This window comes from Mustela erminea, chromosome 14 (genome assembly GCF_009829155.1).
Source record: "Mustela erminea isolate mMusErm1 chromosome 14, mMusErm1.Pri, whole genome shotgun sequence".
Taxonomy (NCBI): Eukaryota; Metazoa; Chordata; class Mammalia; order Carnivora; family Mustelidae; genus Mustela; species Mustela erminea.
Genome location: NC_045627.1, coordinates 50,398,252 through 50,418,512, shown reverse-complemented (window position 1 = coordinate 50,418,512; position 20,261 = coordinate 50,398,252). Strand labels below are relative to the sequence as shown.

General features: G+C 40.4%; 1 protein-coding gene and 1 long non-coding RNA gene across 4 annotated transcripts in view; one reads left to right on the top strand and one right to left on the bottom strand.

Annotated features, from left to right (window-relative positions):
- The window catches only part of LOC116573723, a 52,489-nt gene extending 33,568 nt beyond the window's left edge, over positions 1-18,921 (top strand). For 2 of the 3 annotated variants that reach the window (XR_004278951.1, XR_004278956.1), the window contains one exon: positions 14,372-15,665. This is a non-coding gene — a long non-coding RNA (uncharacterized LOC116573723). Of the gene's footprint in view, positions 1-14,371; positions 15,666-16,029; positions 16,096-16,463 lie in introns of those variants that run through there. The other variant, XR_004278952.1, reaches the window with a different exon arrangement.
- SHLD2 (shieldin complex subunit 2) overlaps positions 1-20,261 on the bottom strand; it is an 88,316-nt gene that overhangs the window by 53,698 nt on the left and 14,357 nt on the right. Inside the window, exon 2 of the mRNA XM_032314010.1 lies at positions 3,710-3,759. The gene's annotated coding sequence lies outside the window, so the exon portion shown is untranslated. The remainder of the gene's footprint in view (positions 1-3,709; positions 3,760-20,261) is intronic.

Sequence of the window (20,261 nt, the reverse complement as noted above, 5' to 3'; positions counted from 1 at the left end):
CCCCAGTAGCAACAAGCACATCTAACACCTAGATCTTGGTTTCCCCATTCCTTTTTTTTTTTTTAAGATTTTATTTATTTATTTGACAGCGAGAGATCACAAGTAGGCAGAGAGGCAGGCAGAGAGAGAGAGAGGAGGAAGCAGGCTCCCCGCTGAGCAAAGAGCCCAATGCGGGACTCGATCCGAGAACCCCGAGATCATGACCTGAGCCGAAGGCAGCGGCTTAAGCCACTGAGCCACCCAGGCGCCCCTCCCCATTCTTGAATAAAAGCAACAAGGGCTCCCAGGAGAAATAGCTGACTGAAGATCTGTGGCAGGAAATATACACATAAACCTGGAGTATCACATAGTGCCAGAAGTAAGAAACACACACACACACACACACACACACACACACACACACACACACATGTTGACGGGGTAATGTCAAAGAGACAACCAAAAGAGCTCCCAGTGGTCAAAGGTAGAACAATTTCAACCAAATAAATAAAGTAGTAATTGGACCATAACCTCAAGTCTAAAATAAATATCCATGAGTCCATACTGTTTAAGAAAATGGGAGTGCCTGGGTGGCTCAGTCCTTTAAGCGTCTGTTCTCGGCTCCCCACCCCTTCGAGCTCACTGACATTCTCTCTCTCTCAAATAAATAAATAAATCATTAAAAAACTAAAATCATTCCAAAAAATAAGTTGATTTTTAAAAAGAAAAACAACTGGGAGCTCTCTCTGCTTTAAGCATGACTGCCAGGTTTTTCATTTGCTAGGGATTCTCTTTGCTTTCCAGTCCCCTGCCTTGCTTTCTGCAGCCCAGGTGACTTCTCAGCCTGTTCCTCCCCAGCCTTCCTGTGAGAGGGCAGCTTCCTACATTTGTGGGAAGGCCTGGAATGAATTAGAGGGTTTCTCTTACCCGTCCTGCCCTGTGTTCAATGCTCCGGCACTGAAAGCACAGAGTTGCAGAGTGTGGGGATGGGGAGGGGGAAGGTCATCTCCAGCTCTCTCCCTGCCTTCAGGCTTCCATAACTGAAAACCTAGGGCACTCCTGGTGAGTGTCTCTCAGCTCTCCAGGTCTACTCCTTCACCCCTGCTCAGTCCTCTGCTTGCTGAGGGTGGTTGCTGGGCACTTGGGGAGAGTTCAGTGTGCCTCAGGTAAGATCTTGGTCAGCTCAACTTCCTTGGCCCACGTGTGTGGCTCACCATCCCTGAGTATTCCGTGAAGACCTGTGGGCGAGGACTGGAGGTGGACTTGCTCTCTGGTGGAGGAGCAACTGTGGCTCCTCGGGGTTCTAGACTGTCGCACCAGCCCGCCTGCATGGGGCCACAACAGGCCAGCCCCAAGTGTGGCAGGTTTCTCCTTTCCCCCATCTGGGGCAAGTTCCTCTTCCATGGGCTGTTCTGAACAGCCATGGGTCTCCTCTCCACTGTGAAGCTTTCATTAATTTCTGGAGTTTGGTTCACTTGGGTTTCCTTGTATCTTCTCTGACTGGTGGGTTTTTAAAACTATGATCCTTACTTGGCTTCTGTTGGTTTTCAGGGTGACCATAACAAAACCTTGTAACTTTGTACATCCAAAGAAGTGGCAGGATTCATTCCCCAATGCTTCTGATGGTTTACCACCCTCCCACCCACACACTCACATCTCCGGGGCATTAAGGTTTCCTTTCAATTATCTTCTCTCTCCAAAGAAGCCTTGCCTTGATTACCCTGTCTAAAAGAGTCTCACCAGGGGCATCGGGCTCTCTGCTCAGCGGGGAGCCTGCTTCCCCCACCCCTCTCTGTCTGCTTCTCTGCCTACTTGTGATCTCTCTCTCTCTGTCAAATAAATAAATAAAATCTTTAAAAATAAAAGAATAAAAGAGTCTCACCAGATCTGGCAAATCCACAGAGACAGAAAGCAGGTTCCTGGTTGCCAGGGCTGGGAAAGGGAGGGAGGAGTAGGGAATAACTGTTTAATAGGTATAGGGCTCCTTTTAGGGTTGATGAAAAAGTTCTGGAACCAGCCGTGATGGGTACACAGCATCATGGAGGTACCTTATTGCTACTGACCTGCACACATTAAAATGGTTAAAAACTTTATACGTATTTTGCCACAATAAAAAAAAAATGAATAAATAAATGCTTAAGCAAATGAAAAAAATCTAGCAGTAGTTTCTGGGAAGATGGAAAGATTAAACATACATATTTAATTTCACTCTTTCCTAAAATGCTAATAAGGTATTTTTAAGGCATAAACAAAAGTCTGAAGGCTGGAAAGCAGATGGAACAGTGGTAAACAGTAACAGATCCAGGAAAGCTGAATCTTAAACTAGGAAGGTGGAAAGCCAAAAACCAACCTGACTTAGTCCACCGAATTCTCAAAAGGCAGAATTGGTAACAGATGGTACCTCTGGAAACAGGGGTTAAGAGAACATCAAACAGGGCAGGTTGGTTGAAAGTTCTTCAAGAAACAGCCTAATCCTGGGGTGGCTGGGTAGCTCAGTTGGTTAAACATCTGCCTTCAGCTCAGGTCATGGTCCCAGGGTCCTGGGATGAGCCAGCATTGGGTTCCCTTCTCTGCAGGAAGCCTTCTTCTCCCTCTCCCTCTGCAGCTCCCCCAGCTTGTGCGCTTTCTCGCTCTCTCAAAAAAATAAATAAATAAATAATTTTTTTAAAAAAGAGATAGGCTTTGGACATTAAACTTAGGGAAATTTATCAGAAAGAACAGAGACTAAAACAGATGATAATAAGAAAAAAAATAGGGAAATCAGAGGCCCAATCAAGATAATTTAGTATCTATACAGGAGAGGCTCTAGAGAAGCAGAATGAGGGAGTGAACCAAGAAAGAAGAGGAGAGAGGAAATAGAAGATCCAACCCAAAGGAAAAGAAAGCCCCTAGAATGAGAGCTGGGCACTATGGGAAAACAGAAGCTACTCCGTATGGCAGCACTTTGCCCTGGGAAGGACTTCTTCAAGATGATGACATTAACAGAAAAAACGATGTGACAGAAAGCAGGAATATTGGGCAACTGATAGAGACTCCTGAGTTCAGTTAGTGATAAAGACACAGAAAATCATATAAACAACTTGTGTCCTGAACTGAAAACTCAGGTAACATCAATTCGATATACTACTTGAGAAACCACAGATAAATCCCGAAAAGCAAGGAGAGTCAAGAACAGTCACCTCTGAGGAGGAAGAATGAGGCTGGGACTGAGAATCCCTGTTTGTAAACCCCTGACAAACTACTTAACTTGCTGAACTGTATAACCTTGAAAAAAGTGTACATAAAAGAACATGGAAGATGCGGAAAGAGTGCGGAACCCATATCAACAACTAAATCTGACCTCTGGAAGCAAAGAACTCCCACAAAATTGTCCCTAAAGGAAAAAATAACAATAACAGATAAGTTTGGGGGAGGGGGGGAAGCAAGAAGGAAGTAACATTACTTCCACGCTGTCACAACTCTTGACAAATACATAGCGTTAAGAGCAGAAATCATAGGTTTCTGGGCTTCAGCTCCCTACTTTATAAAGCGGGTGTAATAGTATCTCTCACAGGACTATTAGTAGGCTTCAATCAGATAATGAACATGAAGTGCTTACAGTGATTGGTAGATATAAATATTATTAACACAGTTAATAATTCACTCTTTTTTAAATAACTAAAATTCCTTTTTGATACCAAATCAACCAATTCAATTGTCATAATACTGAAGTGTTTACTTGACTGCTTACCTTATCTACTCAAACAGCAAGGCTTCTTCCAATCCCTTCACATAAATCCCCTGAAAAAGAGGGAGAGACATTGACTATCCAAGAGAAACAGAAAACTTATTAATAAAAATACTTATTACACCAAAGAATTGGCTGTACCAGAAAAACTACTCAGGTCACCATGTTTTATCTTACACATTCTAGTTCATTGTGATCAATCATTCACTCACCAAGCAAATCAGCAATAGAATTGAAAACTTTGTACCAACTATACATTAACTCAGTAATGCTGAGACAAGAATTTTTCCATTTCAAAATAGGCAAAGTCTCCAACTTATGCACAGGCTGTCTTCTCCAAGTTCAGTGATACTTTGTTATAAAGCTTGGGAAACATTTTTCCAAAGAAACAAACTTATGAAATAAAGTTGAGGCCCCGGGGCAATCCCCAAAAACCAATTTACTCCATACGTACCTGAAAACCACAGAAAAAGACAGGAAGAAATGTAGCCATGTTAAATGACTTTCAACCACGTCTTTTGTTCTCCCACAGCAAGCAAAAATAGTTCTTACGTGAGATTAGACACTATGTCACACCTGGTTTCATTCAACTTTGTATCCTTATAAACATTAATGGTATGTAACACAGTACATGCTTTCTCTCAGGAGCTTAAAATATTTACGTAATGAATGGATAACTAGAATTAAAAGTACTATTTGGACCATATTCTTTCTATGGAGAAATGCATTACAATTTTCAACTGAAGGAACAGCTTCCTTTTTCTTGGCAACAAGACCAGTTTGAACACCAAGAATCATATGGTATCAGCAGATACTCCATCGGACTTGAAAGCTATTCCTCCTTAGAAATCAGGTTTTGGTTGGAGATCACTTACACTATTGCTAAGTATGTATATATCACTAAACTGGGTTTTCATTATATACAACTTGACCTCCAAAATTTCCCTGACTTCTTTCCCTTTAAAAACCAGTAACTTTGGGGCACCTGGGTGGCTCAGTGGGTTAAGTCTCTGCCTTCAGCTCAGATCATGATCTCAGGGTCCTGGGATCGAGCCCCGCATTGGGCTCTCTGCTCAATGGGGAGCCTGCTTCCTTCCTCTCTCTCTGCCTGCCTCTCTGCCTACTAGTGATATCTCTCTCTCTCTCTCTCTCTGTCAAATAAGTAAATAAATAAAATCTTAAAAAAAAAAAAAAAAAAAAACAAGGGGCACCTGGGTGGCTCAGTGGGTTAGGGCCTCTGCCTTCGGCTCAGGTCATGATCCCGGGGCCCTGGGATTGAGCTCCACATCAGGCTCTCTGCTGGGGAGCCTGCTTCCTCCTCTCTCTCTGCCTTCCTCTCCGCCTACTTGAGATCTCTCTCTGTCAAAGAAATAAATACAATCTTAAAAAAATTTTTTTTTAATTTAAAAAAAACAGTTACGGGGCGCCTGGGTGGCTCAGTGGGTTAAGCCGCTGCCTTCGGCTCAGGTCATGATCTCAGGGTCCTGGGATCGAGTCCCGCATCGGGCTCTCTGCTCAGCAGGGAGCCTGCTTCCTTCTCTCTCTCTCTCTGCCTGCCTCTCAGTGTACTTGTAATTTCTCTCTGTCAAATAAATAAATAAAATCTTTAAAAAAAAAACAGTTACTAAATGTAAATAGTGGTCATCAATATTGTATCTGAAAAGAATTTTTCCTTCTGATTTTAGTGAGATTTAATTGACATAGAACACTGTACTAAAGTGTATTACATAATGATTTATGCATATATTGCAAAACAATCACAGTAAGTCTAATTAACATCCATCACCATACACTTACAAATTTTCTTGTGATGAGAACATTTAAGATCAACTTTCACAGCAACTTCCAAATACACAATACAGTATTTTTTAATTAATTAATTTGAGAGAGCGCGCATACTGGGGGAAGACAGGAGGCAGAGGCAGAGGGAGAAACTTAAGCAGATGCCATGCATGCAGAGCGCAGGGCTCAATCTCACAATCCTGAAAACCAGCACCTGAGCTGAAACCAAGAGTCTGATGCCCAAAATCCTGAGCCACCCAGGTGCCTCTGAAATATAGTCACCATGCTGTACGTTACATCCCTGGAATTAATACGTTATAACTGGAAATTTGTACCTTTTAACCACATTCACACCTTTCCCCTATCCCCCACACCCCTCCTCTGTCAACCACGGATTGGTTCTCTATTTCTGGGACTTCGGGGTGTTGTTTTTTTTTTTTAGATTCCATGTATAAGTGAGATCATACAGTATTTGTCTTTCACTTAGCATAATGCCTTCAGGTCCCATCCATTTTTTACTTTTTGTAGATAATATCTCCTTCTTTTTTATTACTGACTATTCCAGTGTATGTGTGTGTGTATCACATTTTATTTATCCATTCATCAATTGATGGACACTCAGGTTGTTTCTGTGTCTTCATTGTAGATGATGCCGCAGTGAATATGGGGATGTGGATGACTCTTTAACATAATGATTTCATTCCCATCAGATATATACCCGAAAGTGGAATTGCTGGATCATATGTCGTTCTATTTTTAATTTTTTGAGACATATTTCTGATTTGTATAGTTTCTGCTCTACTTCTAGTTAGTATAGAAGCTTATCAACTGCGAACTTAATACCATGTCCCACCCTCCCAAAAAAAAACTTTTTAAAAGAGTCACAATGCAGACAAAAAGATCTGATTAAAACCTAGTATTTCTCCAGCTCAGATGCAGCTACCTGTTCTTAGATATTTCAGAAACAGAACAGATATAAAGTTACCTAACATGATAACATAAATTGTTTTAGGCACCAAAATAATTGCAAAAATAACTGAAAAGTATGGGCTAAAATTACAGAACTTAGTAAACAACGTATTCAGTGTCCACAATGATACTGATTTTCATAGTGTAAAACCTGAGAGAAATTTACCTAAAAAATGAACTCTGTTAACTTTTCATTACTCTAAGAAAACAAATCATCTCTATAATGTACCCAAACAGGAATGAAGACTAAATTTATCCTAGAGAGAGAGAGAGAGCTCACTTCAATACTTCAAGCTTTTTGAAATGACTGATCATCTCATTTCTTCTACCAAATACAAAATTCATATAGATTGTCACTTTAAATGTGATATGGCATCAAAAGCACTTACGTTCCAATTTAGCATCAGAAATTATTCCATAAATGTTATTTCTTTTGAGCACCCTTTCTGCTCTAAAATTCTATACCCTCAATAAAACCAACTTACTTTATTTCTTTATAATGATTTCATTTAAGTAAATGTAGGAAGGCTATATAAATATTTGCTAGAACAAATGTAGGAGGTTGAATAGTTGATAAGGACTACTGACAAAAATGGAAGTCTGGACACAGATAATAATGTCATCATCCGAGAAGGCAAAAGCATTTCTGAACTACCTACATTTACACAATATCCTTGACATAAAGATTTCTGGGTGAAGTCTTTTTGTGGTATTTTTGAAAAATAGTAGTATATACAAGAAAATTTAATCATAAGTAATTAAATCTATGTTGAATTTTGTTTCCAGAATATTTTCTGTTAAAAGAATAATGTTTGGGGTGCATGGGTGGCCCAGTGGGTTAAACCTTTGCCTTCAGCTCAGGTCATGATCTCAGGGTCCTGGGATAGAGCCCCACATCAGGCTCTCTGCTCAGGGAGGAGCCTGTTTCCTCCCTCTCTCTGCCTGCCTCTCTGCCTTCTTGTGATCTCTCTCTGTCAAATAAATAAATAAAATCTTTAAAAAAAAAAAAAGAGCAAAGTTTGATGTCTCTACATTAGTAACCTATGTAATAAAACATGAAACCCACTAAGGAAAAGCAGAGCAGGAACCTCAATATATCACTTTTAGAGACCGATACTTACATGTAAGTAAGCATCATCAACTCCAATCATATTCCAAACTTTTAGAAGTGGGGGGTAGAGGAACAAGAGGGCATAAAAAATATTACACTATTTCTATGGTGTGGGTTTATATCTTAATATTTTCATCGGAAAAGTAAATAGGCAAATTGAGACTTCCAACTAGCTTGTCAGAAGGGCTGTCATGAGTACTAATAGTCTCAGGGTAACATTGGGAGGGGGGTTGTTGTTGTTGTTTTAAGATTTTATTTATTTATTTGACAGAGATCACAAGTAGTCAGAGAGGCAGGTGGCGGGGTGGGGGGCGGGGGGGAAGCACGGTCCCTGTGGAGCAGAGAGCCCGATGTGGGGCTCGATCCCAGGACCCCAGGATCATGACCTGAGCAGAAGGCAGAGGCCTTAACCCACTGAGCAACCCTGTCGCCCCTCAGGTTAACATTTTATAAATTTTTCTCTCATTTTTTCCAAGTATCTCAGCATTAAAAACTACAAAACATGATGTTCCTGCTTTGGAAAAAGTCTGCTGTTTCCTCAAAAAGTTAAACATAGATTTCCCATGTGACCCATTAATTCTACCCTACATATATAGCTGGAAGAACTGAAAACATGTCCACACAAAAACGTTCAGAAATGGCCATAGTAGCATCAGGCACAATAGCCAAAAAGGGGAAACAACTCAAAAATCCATCAACTGGTGCATAAATAAAATGTGTATATCCATACAATAGAGTATTATTAGTATTATAAAAAGGAATGAAGTGGGGCGCCTGGGCGGCTCAGTATCTGACTCTTGGTTTCAGCTCAGATCAGGATCTCAGGGTCAGGAGAATGAGTTCAGCAAAGAGTCTACTTGTTCCTCTTTGCTCCTCCCCATGCGCTCTCTCTCTCTCTCTCTCTCTCTCTCTCTCCCCCATTCTAAAATAAATAAATAAATAAATAGGGGCACCTGAGTGGCTCAGTGGGTTAAAGCCTCTGCCTTCAGCTCAGGTCATGATCTCAGGGTCCTGGGATGGAGCCCTGCATGGGGCTCTCTGCTCAGCAGGGATCCTGCTTCCCTTTCTCTCTCTTTCTCTCTCTCTCTCTGCCTCTCTGCCTACTTGTTATCTCTATCTGTCAAATAAATTTAAAAAAAAATCTTTAAAAAAGATAAGTAAATAAATAAACAAACAAATAAACAATGTTTTACAAATTAAAAAGTAATGAGTACTGATATGTGCCACAACACAGATAAGCCCTGAAAACATGCAAAGGGAAGGAAAACAAACACACAAGGCAATATACAGTATGATTCCATTTATATGAAGTACTCAGAATAGGCAAATCAACAGACATGTACACAGAGTAGCGGCTGCCAGGGGCTGGCAGAAAGAAGAAACAGCGAGCGACTCTTTAACATGTACAGAGTTTCCTTTGAGGGTGATGAACAAGGTCTGGAATCAAGTAATGGTTGCACAAGATTGTGAACATCCTTAACAACAGTGGAATTTTTTCATTTTGCGAATTATAGCTCAATCGACAAAAGAAACTTTACATCACAATACAAATATGTTAACATCCTATCAGAGAAATGTGGATTATTTTGGCACCCCTTTAAAAACCTTATGATTAATTGCATAAGGGCATTATTAATATTTTAATTATAAACCTTTTTTGAAGATTTTTTTCAATTTTTAAGTGATCTCTATACCCAGCACAGAGTTCAAACCCACAACCCCAAGATCAAGGGTCACACGTTCACCTACAAAACCAGCCAGGTACTCCTCAAAGTTAAACCTTTTTCTATAATGTCAATGTCATCCTTAAGATTTCCTATTTGTTAGGAATTCTCATAAAATGCTTAGCACCAGTTTTGCAATTCTTAGTCTGCCAGGGTAGGAATCAATTTTATATGATATCTACACAATTCAAGGGAATTTTTAAATGGGTCAAATATTTTATTAAATTTGTCTTACCAATATCCTGCATTCAATTTTAGTATAGGAGAGGAAAGTGGTTTTTGTAATGAACAAGATCAGCAGAAGATAAAAAATACTTTTAAACAGCAAAATTTACCTTGTTTGCTTTAGCATTCATAAACCTATCTCTTGACATTATTTTTAATTTTAGTATTTAATAGAGAAATGCAACATTCAAAAAATGCCATATCAAATGCAATTGCAGCCCTGACTCTTGGTTTCTGCTCAGGTCATGGTCTCAGGGTCGTATGATCAAGGCCCCCCATCAGGCTCTGCACTCAGCATGGAGCCTGCTTGGGCTTCCCTCTCTCCATCTCCCTCTGTCCCACCCCCTGCTCAAACATTCGCATACTTTCTCTCTCTAAATAAATACAAACTAAAAAATAAAATGCCACTTCTACAGAAACTGATTCTAGGTGAGGCCAACTTCAGTCACCTACATAATCATTCACAATCTTCCTGGCTGCCTTTTTTTTTTTTTTTAATTTCTTTTCAGCGTAATAGAATTCATTGTTTATGCACCACACCCAGTGCTCCATGGAATACATGCCCTCCATAATACCCACCACCTGGTTACCCCAACCTCCCACCCCCCGCCCCTTCAAAACCCTCAGATTGTTTTTCAGAGTCCATAGTTCACCTCCCCTTCCAATTTCCCTCAACTCCCTTCTCCTCTCCATCTCCCCATGTCCTCCATGCTATTTGTTATGCTCCACAAATAAGTGAAACCATATGATACTTGACTCTCTCTGCTTGACTTATTTCACTCAGCATAATCTCTTCCAGTCCCGTCCATGTTGCTACAAAAGTTGGGTATTCATCCTTTCTGATGGAGGCATAATACTCCATAGTGTATAGTGTATATAGACCACATCTTCCTTATCCATTCATCCGCTGAAGGGCATCTTGGTTCTTTCCACAGTTTGGCGACCGTGGCCATTGCTGCTATAAACATTGGGGTACACATGGCCCTTCTTTTCACTACATCTGTATCTTTGGGGTTTAATAGGGTTTGAGTAGAGTAGGCACTCAATATACAGAATTAATTATATAAATTATCAGATTTTTTTTAAAAATTTTTATTTATTTATTTGACAGAGACACACAGAGAGAAGGAACACATGCAGGGGGAGTGGGAGCAGGAGAAGCAGGCTTCCCACCGAGCAGGGAGCCAGATGTGGGGCTCAATCCCAGGACCCTGGAATCATGACCTGAGTCAAGTACAGGCACGTAACAACTGAGCACCCAGGCACCCCTAAATTATCAGATTATTTTTTTTTAAAGATTTTTTTATTTATTTGAGAGAGAGACAGTGAGAGAGAGCATGAGCGAGGAGAAGGTCAGAGGGAGAAGCAGACTCCCCACGGAGCTGGGAGCCTGATGCGGGACTCGATCCCGGGACTCCGGGATCATGACCTGAGCCGAAGGCAGTCGTCCAACCAACTGAGCCACCCAGGCGTCCCTAAATTATCAGATTAAATAAAACTCTCAATTTAAGATAATAAATCTCTTCTGCGCCTGGGCAAACCAAGCACTGGAACCAGGTGTTTTATACATATTATTCCTCATTTCAACCTCACAATACTTTACAGAAAGTGAAGTAACCTACCTAAGGTCATAGCATAGTTGTAAAGCCAGAATTCAAACCAAGGGCTGTCAGGGATACACTCGTTTTTGCTGAAACATTCCAAGTGCTGGCTACAGAGGAATGTATTTTCAGTTTAACTGGCTTTAACTGGCAAAACACTCATATTCGCTCTTGAACATGGCTTCTAAGTGTTTAGGGAATGAGAAAGTGCTTAAAAAAATACTTGAAGAGAATATTATTGAAGAACAAAGTGAGGCATCTGGGAAAATGTGCAATGCACTGTGTGTCTGCTATGGTGCCTCGTGCTGTGCCTGTTTTGTTTTGTTTTGTTTTTTTAATTTAAGATTTTATTTGTTTGTCAGAGAGAAAGAGAGAGCACAAACAGGGGGAGCAGCTGGCAGAGGGAAAAGCAGATTCCCCGCTGAGCAAGGAGACTAACGTGGGACCTGATCCCAGGACCCAGGGATGATGACCTGAGCCAAAGGCAGACACTTAACCAACTGAGCCACCCAGGAGTCCCTGTGTTGACTACTTTAAATGCATGAACACTTCATTGTTACAACAATCCTGAGACACAAATACTGGTACCCTATTTTTTACATAAAAGGAAACTGAAGCTTAGAAGATTCAAGAAGGTCCAAGTTTATGGAAGTTGCAAAGTACTAAATTAGGATTAGAAATCAAATTCAGTCTATCAAGAAGTATTTACTGAGTGCTTACTAGATATCAAGGTCAAGGAGGCATTAAGATAGAATACTAGAGATCCCACCATATACAACTCAAAATAAACCCATTTTGTTTTTGCTTAAGGAGTAAGTCACTGGAAAATTGACAAATCTCCACAGATCTTTCCTTTAATAGTTCTGTTTTCAGTAATTACTCATGCTTTGGTTAGATGTGTTAAATACTGCCCCCTAAACTCCAAAGTTGACAGTTAGGAAAACGGTACAAACCTCCAGCAGCAAATATAAAAATAGGAGCTATTTCTGTCATACATGCATGATTTTAAACATACTGCTGGATGTAGAGGACCACTTTGAAAAATAAACTTCACATGTTTTGGAAGATGGACCAAACCCTCTAGCATTCTATGAAGCTTCTGAAGGTTTGGCAGATTTTAAATGACAACAGTGAAATTTCAAAAAAGAACAGGGTAAGTCAGCACCAGGGCTAGTTTAACATTAATAATAAGTGATCTAATAAAAAGGTCTATGTTTGCCCAGTCAGGTTTTGCTTATTATGTCAGTTGGAAGGCCGGAAGGAAACTGGTTTTAACTCCCATACAGCCTGTATCAGGAAAACATCACTTTATCAGAAATGTAGCTGATGTCAGCATAACACCGATGCAGTTCAAACTGAAACTGACCTTTCTTTTCCAACTATTTTTGCATTCACTCACGGTATAGAATTGAGACCAATTCACATTTGTCATGAGCTTTCTACGTGTCAGACATTACACGCATTTTCTCATTCAATTCCCACAGCCACCCTGCAAGATATTAACCTTGTCTTTTAGAGGAAAGAACAGAAGTTTTGAGAAATGAAGTGACTTTTCTAAGGTCACATAGTCTATAAAGAGGCAGAGCAAGGTTAAAACTCAAAGTGGTCAGTTACTCTCATGTCCCATAGCACTAAAAAGTTGTCAGTTTATCTTGTAAAGAAATTTAATTTTTATTTTAAAAAATCATAATAGGGACGCCGGGTGGCTCAGTTGGTTAAGCGGCTGCCTTCGGCTCAGGTCATGATCCTAAGGTCCTGGGATCAAGTCCTTCATCAGGCTCCTTTTTCAGTGGGGAGCCTGCTTCACTCTCTGCCCCAGCCTGCCACTCTGCCTGCTTGTGCTCTCTCTCTGACAAATAAGTATATAAATATTTTTTTAAAAATCATAATAATATAAGAGCACAGAAAGCAGAGTAAAATAGTGACTTGGATTATAAACTGTTTTAGTACCTCAAAAGTAGTATAAGTGATGCTGACCTTTTAAAAATTCCTAGGAAGGTCATTATAAGACAATATAAAATGAAGTCAGAATACTAATCTTTCAATAACATTTCAAAATAACAAAAAAATAAATATAACATTTAATATTATGAAAAGAGAACCTAAGTTAAAAAAAAAAAAAAAGAAAAAAAGTTCTATTCTAAAATCATGGTGTTTAAGGGGCGCCTGGGTGGCTCAGTGGGTTAAGCTGCTGCCTTCGGCTCAGGTCATGATCTCGGGGTCCTGGGATCGAGTCCCGCATCGGGCTCTCTGCTCAGCGGGGAGCCTGCTTCCTCCTCTCTCTCTCTGCCTCTCTGCCTACTTGTGATCTCTGTCTGTCAAATAAATAAAAAAAAATAAAATAAAATCATGGTGTTTAAGAGACTGCACCAGTGCAGGCTGGCTCAAGGCAACACTTCCTAGTTAACTCCATGGAAAACTAATCCCTATAAAAATATTGAAAGACAATGAGCTTCCATTGTTAAACGAGCTTGAGAAACACTGCACTAAACCAGTCTTCTTTCCAGTTACAAATAGTACAATGTAGTGCTTGAAAATCCTCTGGAGCCAGTCTATCTGGGATGGAGTCCTGGCTCTTCCACCTCCTAAGCCATGTTAGTAACTTTGGGCAAGTTATTTTACCAATGTGGACCTCAACTTTCTCATCTGTAAACAAAGGATGTAATTGCAGAAGACAGACCTGTAAAGATTAATACATGTGGGATTGTTAGAACAGAGCCACAAAAATACTAAGTATTCAAAAAATGTTAAATTGTTAGTGGTAATATCATTTCCCTAAGTCCTTATTAAGCTGATGAAAGCTGATGTTCATGGTTAATCACTAAGTGAGAAAGGGATATGGTATGTAGCTTCTTCTCAAAATTATATAATGGAACCCACTTTTGCACAGGCCATCAAGAAGACTGGTTAATGTCTATAAAACGAAAACCAAAATACATAAAACCATTCTCTGAGAAATAATAGAGAATTCCATCACTAAAATAAAATCTGTTAAAAACAAAACAAGGTTAGTGCTTCCCAGTTGCTGAACACATCAAGGTGCTGAAAGGGTAACATGTCCAGAGTGGGCATGGAAGTACTCCACTCCTTCCCTCATACCCTGCCCTACACGGCTCTTCCATTTGGCTATTTCTGAGTTGTATCCTTAATAATAAAGCAGTAATACCTCCTTATAGATTCTGGCATATGGATTCAGTGCCTGGAACCTATACATGTACTGAAATGAAATACCACTTTGCTTTCTACTCCATAGCTCACACTGGCTTCAAGCCATCATCTGCCTCATCAGATCAGCCATTCAATTATCCAAAATATTGTGTGTTACCTATTCAGTCATCATCCAGCCTGGAGGCATCTGAATAAGGAAAAAAATGCTTTCCATTATCAAGATATGGCATCGATGTAAGTCTCATATCCCCTGCATAGATTTGAAGATATTCAAATGGTGTTTATTGCATTTGGTGTTTTTTCTGCCCAGTTGTGAAATTTACAGTCACTGCGGAAAGTGCCAATTATGTTACCCTATCATTAAGAATTTTTCTAAGCTATATGTATTACGGTCTCCAGAAATGCTTATAGACTTTGATCAAACAAATCCATTTCCAGGAATCCATACTATGGAAATAAATAAAGAATATATGATAAAATTTTATGTAAATGCACATATTGCAACATGGTTTAACATTCTAGAAAATTAGAATACCGTTGACCCCTGGACAAAGTGGGCATTAGGGACATCAACTCCCACACAATCAAAAAATCTGAGTATAATTTTAACTCCCCAAAGTGATAGCCTGCTGTTGAGACAATAACACAGTTGATTAAAATCTACTTTGTGTATTATGTATTACATACTATATTCTTACAATAAGGCTAGAAAAAAGAAAATGTTATAAAGAAAATTCTAGAAACAAGAAAACACATTTACAGTACTATACTGTATTTATTGAAAAAAATCCGCATGTAAGTGGACCCATGTAGCTAAAACTTGGATTGTTCAAGAGTCAACTGTACTCAGAAAGTCTAATTTTAGGGGAAGGATTAAATACAGAGTGGCACATTAGTTCTATCATGCAGTCATAACAAATGATGTTGTAAAGGTTATGAATAATGCTATGTGAAAGCAGGTTACAAATATAGGCTCATAGTATAAGCACAGTTGCCTAAAATAAATAAACCAACAAAATACCAAATAATCAAAATATGAGAAAAAAAACTAAATTAAAAAAAAGTGAAAACATCAACTATGGTTGATTTGAGCCACAGGCGACCCTTCTTCCTCTTTTCCTGTATTTTCCAAGTTTTCTTTACTGAGTATGTCTTATTGTTACATATTTCTTTAAAAACCCCCCAAAATAAAATGCCGTATTTTTCTCTCCAAAATTTTCATTAACTCTCACTTGCTACCACTTAGCCTTTGAGTTCTAATAGATGACAGAAGAAATGATGTCAGGTAAACTGGCCTAGTGGTTAAAGAGACTGACAAAGGGCCGCCTGGGTGGCTCAGTTAGCTAAGCGTCTGCCTTTGGCTCAGGTCATGATCCCAGGGTCCTGGGATCAAGTCCTGCATTGGGCTCCCTACTCAGCAGGGAGTCTGCTCCCTCTCCCTCTGCCCTTCCCCTCCACTGGCGTTCTCTCTCACTCACTCTGCCATCTCCCCCCTTCTCTCAAATAAATAAATATATCTTTAAAAAAAGATTGAAAATATTATGGCGTGATTTCTTTAGAACGTTATCTATTATTTTGTGAGAGGCAGAGACAGCTATATATCCAAGGAAGTCCTGTTTTCTGCCAGCAGAATTGTTCTCAGTTTACATAGCGAAATAATACACACCAATATCTTTTTTTTCAATTTAATTTATTTTATGCTTTTTTTAAATGGAAGTGTAATTAACATACAGTATTTACTAGTTTCAGGTGTACAATATAATGATTCAACAATTCTACCTATCCATTACTCAGTGCTTGCTTATCAAGGTAAGTATTCAAGAGCACATACCAGTATTCTTAGCGCTCTGTAAAAATACCATGCATCATGACTCTAAGTATTCCTTAACCCAAGGAAGTCTGAAAGCCTATTTTAAATATGCCAAAGATCAATGTAGTAGAGCCTCTGGTTTTAAGAAAGGCATTATGGGAGAGGTAAAACTTTGAGGGTATGGTCTTGCAACTTTATAAATTGTCACATTTTCTAATTCCAAAGATAGACATTTAATATGTAGCATTTTGGGTTATAATTTTTAACTTAAATATGATTTAAATATTGCTGCAATAGTATTAAATTTTTAAGTCATCAAGGAGAACATGAATCATTCTTATTGCTATTCCCTCCTTTGGGGACTCAGAACTTTTAACATTCCCCTTCAAGCTGGCATCAGGCTTTCCAAAGTCCTGACAACTTATCGCACCCCAATTCGGACTCAGGATTTTCTCTACCCACCTATCCACCCCTTAGAGACAAGTTTGTCAAGGTCAAAAGATCAGGTGAGTACCAATCACTTCCACCCTGCCATCCTCCTCACCAGCGCTAAGCCTCGCCAAAGAAAACAGCCCCACGCTAGGATTCTTTATGACACGCTGAGCAAAGGCCACAGATTGCTAAACATTGCTAAGTAGATCTGAAATGAATGAAGTCATCTAGCTCTGTGCATAACCCAGTCTCTCAGTCTGTCAGCATAAACATATTTTCCTACAAAACTAATAAAAATCTGGAGGTCAGCTAAGACCACCATGTTTTTCATCATTACCACGATCATCCAAAACCTAAACCCCTCCAGGTAATTCCCCTTCGCTACTGCACTCTGATCTCGTTTTCTGCTAGGTACTCTCCCCCTCCTCAACCACCATCCAGTCCTCCCGTAGCTCTACTTCCTGAGGACCCTTTATACTGTTCCCCTGTAAACAAATACCCGAAGCCTTGAACCAATCTGAGCACCATTCCAGCAGTCTTCTTGTCTAAACTAAAATCTGACCGCAGCTATTCTTTCTGCCCTCAGCAAACGCACAGCACGGAAGTCAGTCCTTGTTCACCATCGAGGTTCTGCACCCTCATGTACCTCTTTAGAGGCACCCTCAAGGTACTCCTTTTGAGGCACCCTCAAAGTACCTCTTTTGAGGTGTCTGTCCTATTCCTACCTCTCTCTCCTTGTTTCTGTCATCAACTGACCTCTTAGTCACTTTCCCACATCCACCAAAGACTTTGGAATCTAGTTCAGAATCTTCCCAGCCCTTGCTCAAGAAGCATTCTGAGCAATTCACTTTCTATGAAGCTGACTCCTCTGCCCCCGAGCTTTACACCTCCCTTATCTGCTCAACCCCAGTAACCTTCACTTTCTCTGCTTCAGAAACCCATTCCATAGCCAGCTCTAGCATTCAGTCATAACCAGCAACTGCTCCTCCTAGTTAAGCTTCAATTTAACTTAATCTTAAATTCCAGCATCCAGTCTCAACCACTTCACATCCCAGCAGCCACTTTCTGGTTTCGGTTGTTCCCTAGTTTGCCTCGAGTCAATGGCCCATCACTTCAAACACCTTCACTGCTGGAATCTCTTGCCTCCCTTTCTGCCACACTGGCTCGTTAAATCCAGACCAAGATCAATCTACTCGTTCAACTTGTCTGCTCAGACGCTCGGGCTGCTGAGCCCTGAGATGCGGGGGTGGGGGGGTTGGGGGGGAGATCACTCACACAGCTACATACACCAGACCCAAGAAAAATGTGTCATTACAATTCTTCTACGTAATTCTGTTCAGTTAGCCCTCTCATTTCCCCCAATGGCTTTCTCAAAACTCTCCCTTTCTCCCCAAACTCTCCCCTACAGTCACCATCTCCTTCCCCTATAATCTCAGCTAATGACTTTATCCCCCTCACCTCACTGGAAAAATTCATCAAGTGTACTGAGGCCCCAAATTCCTCACCTATCCCCCAAACACTTCTTTGTTGACCCCATCTCTCCTTCCATTATCCCCATGTCAGTGAAAATTATATTCCTACTCCTACTCAAACCCTGTAACTTTACTCCATTCTCTCTAATCCTAAGGATAATGTTCAGCCAAACTCACATACCTCCTTCTTCCTGTATCACTTCTCCTTTCTGAATTCTCCTGTGAAGCATATAACCATACTTACGTCTCTCTCATCTGGATACAACATGTGCCCTACCTACTATCCTTCAAGCTTTTGGAAAAGAATGTCTGCACTGTCTCCAACTCTCTTACAACCATTCACTCTTTGTCCTCAGCAACCTGGCTGTGTCTCCCCCACAGAGACTCCACTGACGTTTTTCTGCTAAAGACACTCCATCATCTCCTCGATGCTCTGCCCTTACGTCAGTTGACCTATTTTGAGACATTTGACACTGCTCACCACTGTCTCTTAAGACTTCTCAGTTTTCATTTAACAATATCTACGGGACACCTACTTTCTACAAGAACTGGGGATAAAATGATGAGCCTGGCACAGTAAGCCCTCAAGGAACTTAGAGTCAGGTGGAGGAAGCTTCTACAATCACACTCTTCTTTCAACCTCTCAGATCACTCCTTCCTTTCTCTACTCAACGCTTAGAGACTCATACTCCCTCGGGACTCCTTTCCTTGCTCTTCTCACATCCATCCTGGGATTACCGTGTTCACACTGCCTACTCACTGATGATGACAAAATACAGATCTCTAGCTTAGAAGTCTATCCTGAGCTCTGGACCCACTCACTCTCTATGAAAAGATACCAGTACTTCAATATCTCACTATCTTGATAGTATCCTCTGATGCACAAAAGTACTGAATTTTGATGAAGTCAAATTATCTATTTTTTCTTTGTTTGTTTGTGCTTTGGGTATCATTTTTAAGAAACTGTTGGGTGGCTCGGTCATTAAGCATGCCTTTGGCTCAGGTCACGATCCCAGCACGCTGGGATCCAGCCCTGCATTGGGCTCCCTGCTCAGCGGGAAGCCTGCTTCTTCTACCTCTCCCACTCCCCTGCTTGTGTTCCCTCTCTTCCTGTGTGCCTCTGTCAAATAAATAAATAAAATCTTTGGGGAAAAAAAAAAAGAAGAAGAAGAAGAAGAAAGAAACTGTTGCCTGCTATAAAATCATGAATATTAACACCTATGTTTTTTTCAAACAGTTGTATGCTTTCAGCTTTTAGATTTAGGTCCTTAATCCATGAAAACCATAATTCTCAAAAGCTAAGCATTTCACTTGCAATATCTAAGGGTTTTTAAAATTCTGAGACCCTGGCTTTCAATATGACAAAGCAGGAAAACTTTGCTAGCAGAGTTTATACTGTAAACTATGGCACACAGGAAGTGGCAGGTGATGGCGTAAGTGTGGTTCTCCCACAACAATCAAGAGGACATAAAAAATGGGGTGGGGGTGGGAATAGAGAGAGAAAGAGGAGATAGAAAATAGGTAGAAGTTTAGAATTCTTACCTCTTATCCCATCTGAAGCTAAGTCTTGGGGTGAGAAAGGGTAAGAAAAATCCCTAGTATGTCTGTGGGGAAGGACCCAGAAGAGAAGATAACCATCTTTCCCTTTTCTAAGTTATAGTCCAGGGAACTGCAAGTTTTTAGCAAAACCTTATACCTACCACTATATCAACGTTAAGAGCCAATGACATGCCCAGACCATATTCCTGAAAAGCTGCCTCAGAGACCCAAGCACACCAGCATGGCATGGAAACTGTTAAGAAGTTTACTTTGGGCCAGGGTGCCCAAAAGAGCCTCGAATCAAGGCGGATCCAGCGCACACAGACCTGTTGACCAGAGGTCATGGTAGTAGCGGGGACATCAGCCTCAGACGCAACAGAGCAGACAGTGCCATTTGGGACTAAGCCTGTCAAGGCACAGGTTAGCAATGGCCAAGGACAGAGAATGGACCAAAGACAAGATGCCCCTCCCCAGTGCCAGGGAAAATTATATCACTTCTATCAATACTCTCCACCCCAGGAAAAAAAAAAAGTAAAGAACTATGTGAGAAAAAACTGAATTTATCCAAAGGACTGATTATTTACCTCTGAGTAAACCTGGAATTAATTAAGCTAAACCAGAAGCTACTGACTTTATCCTAAATTGGCAAAATTGTCCTCTACTACCTTGTAGAAATAAGAAGCTCCAGAGCTAAGGAAATTTTAGTTATAGAGAGATAACTA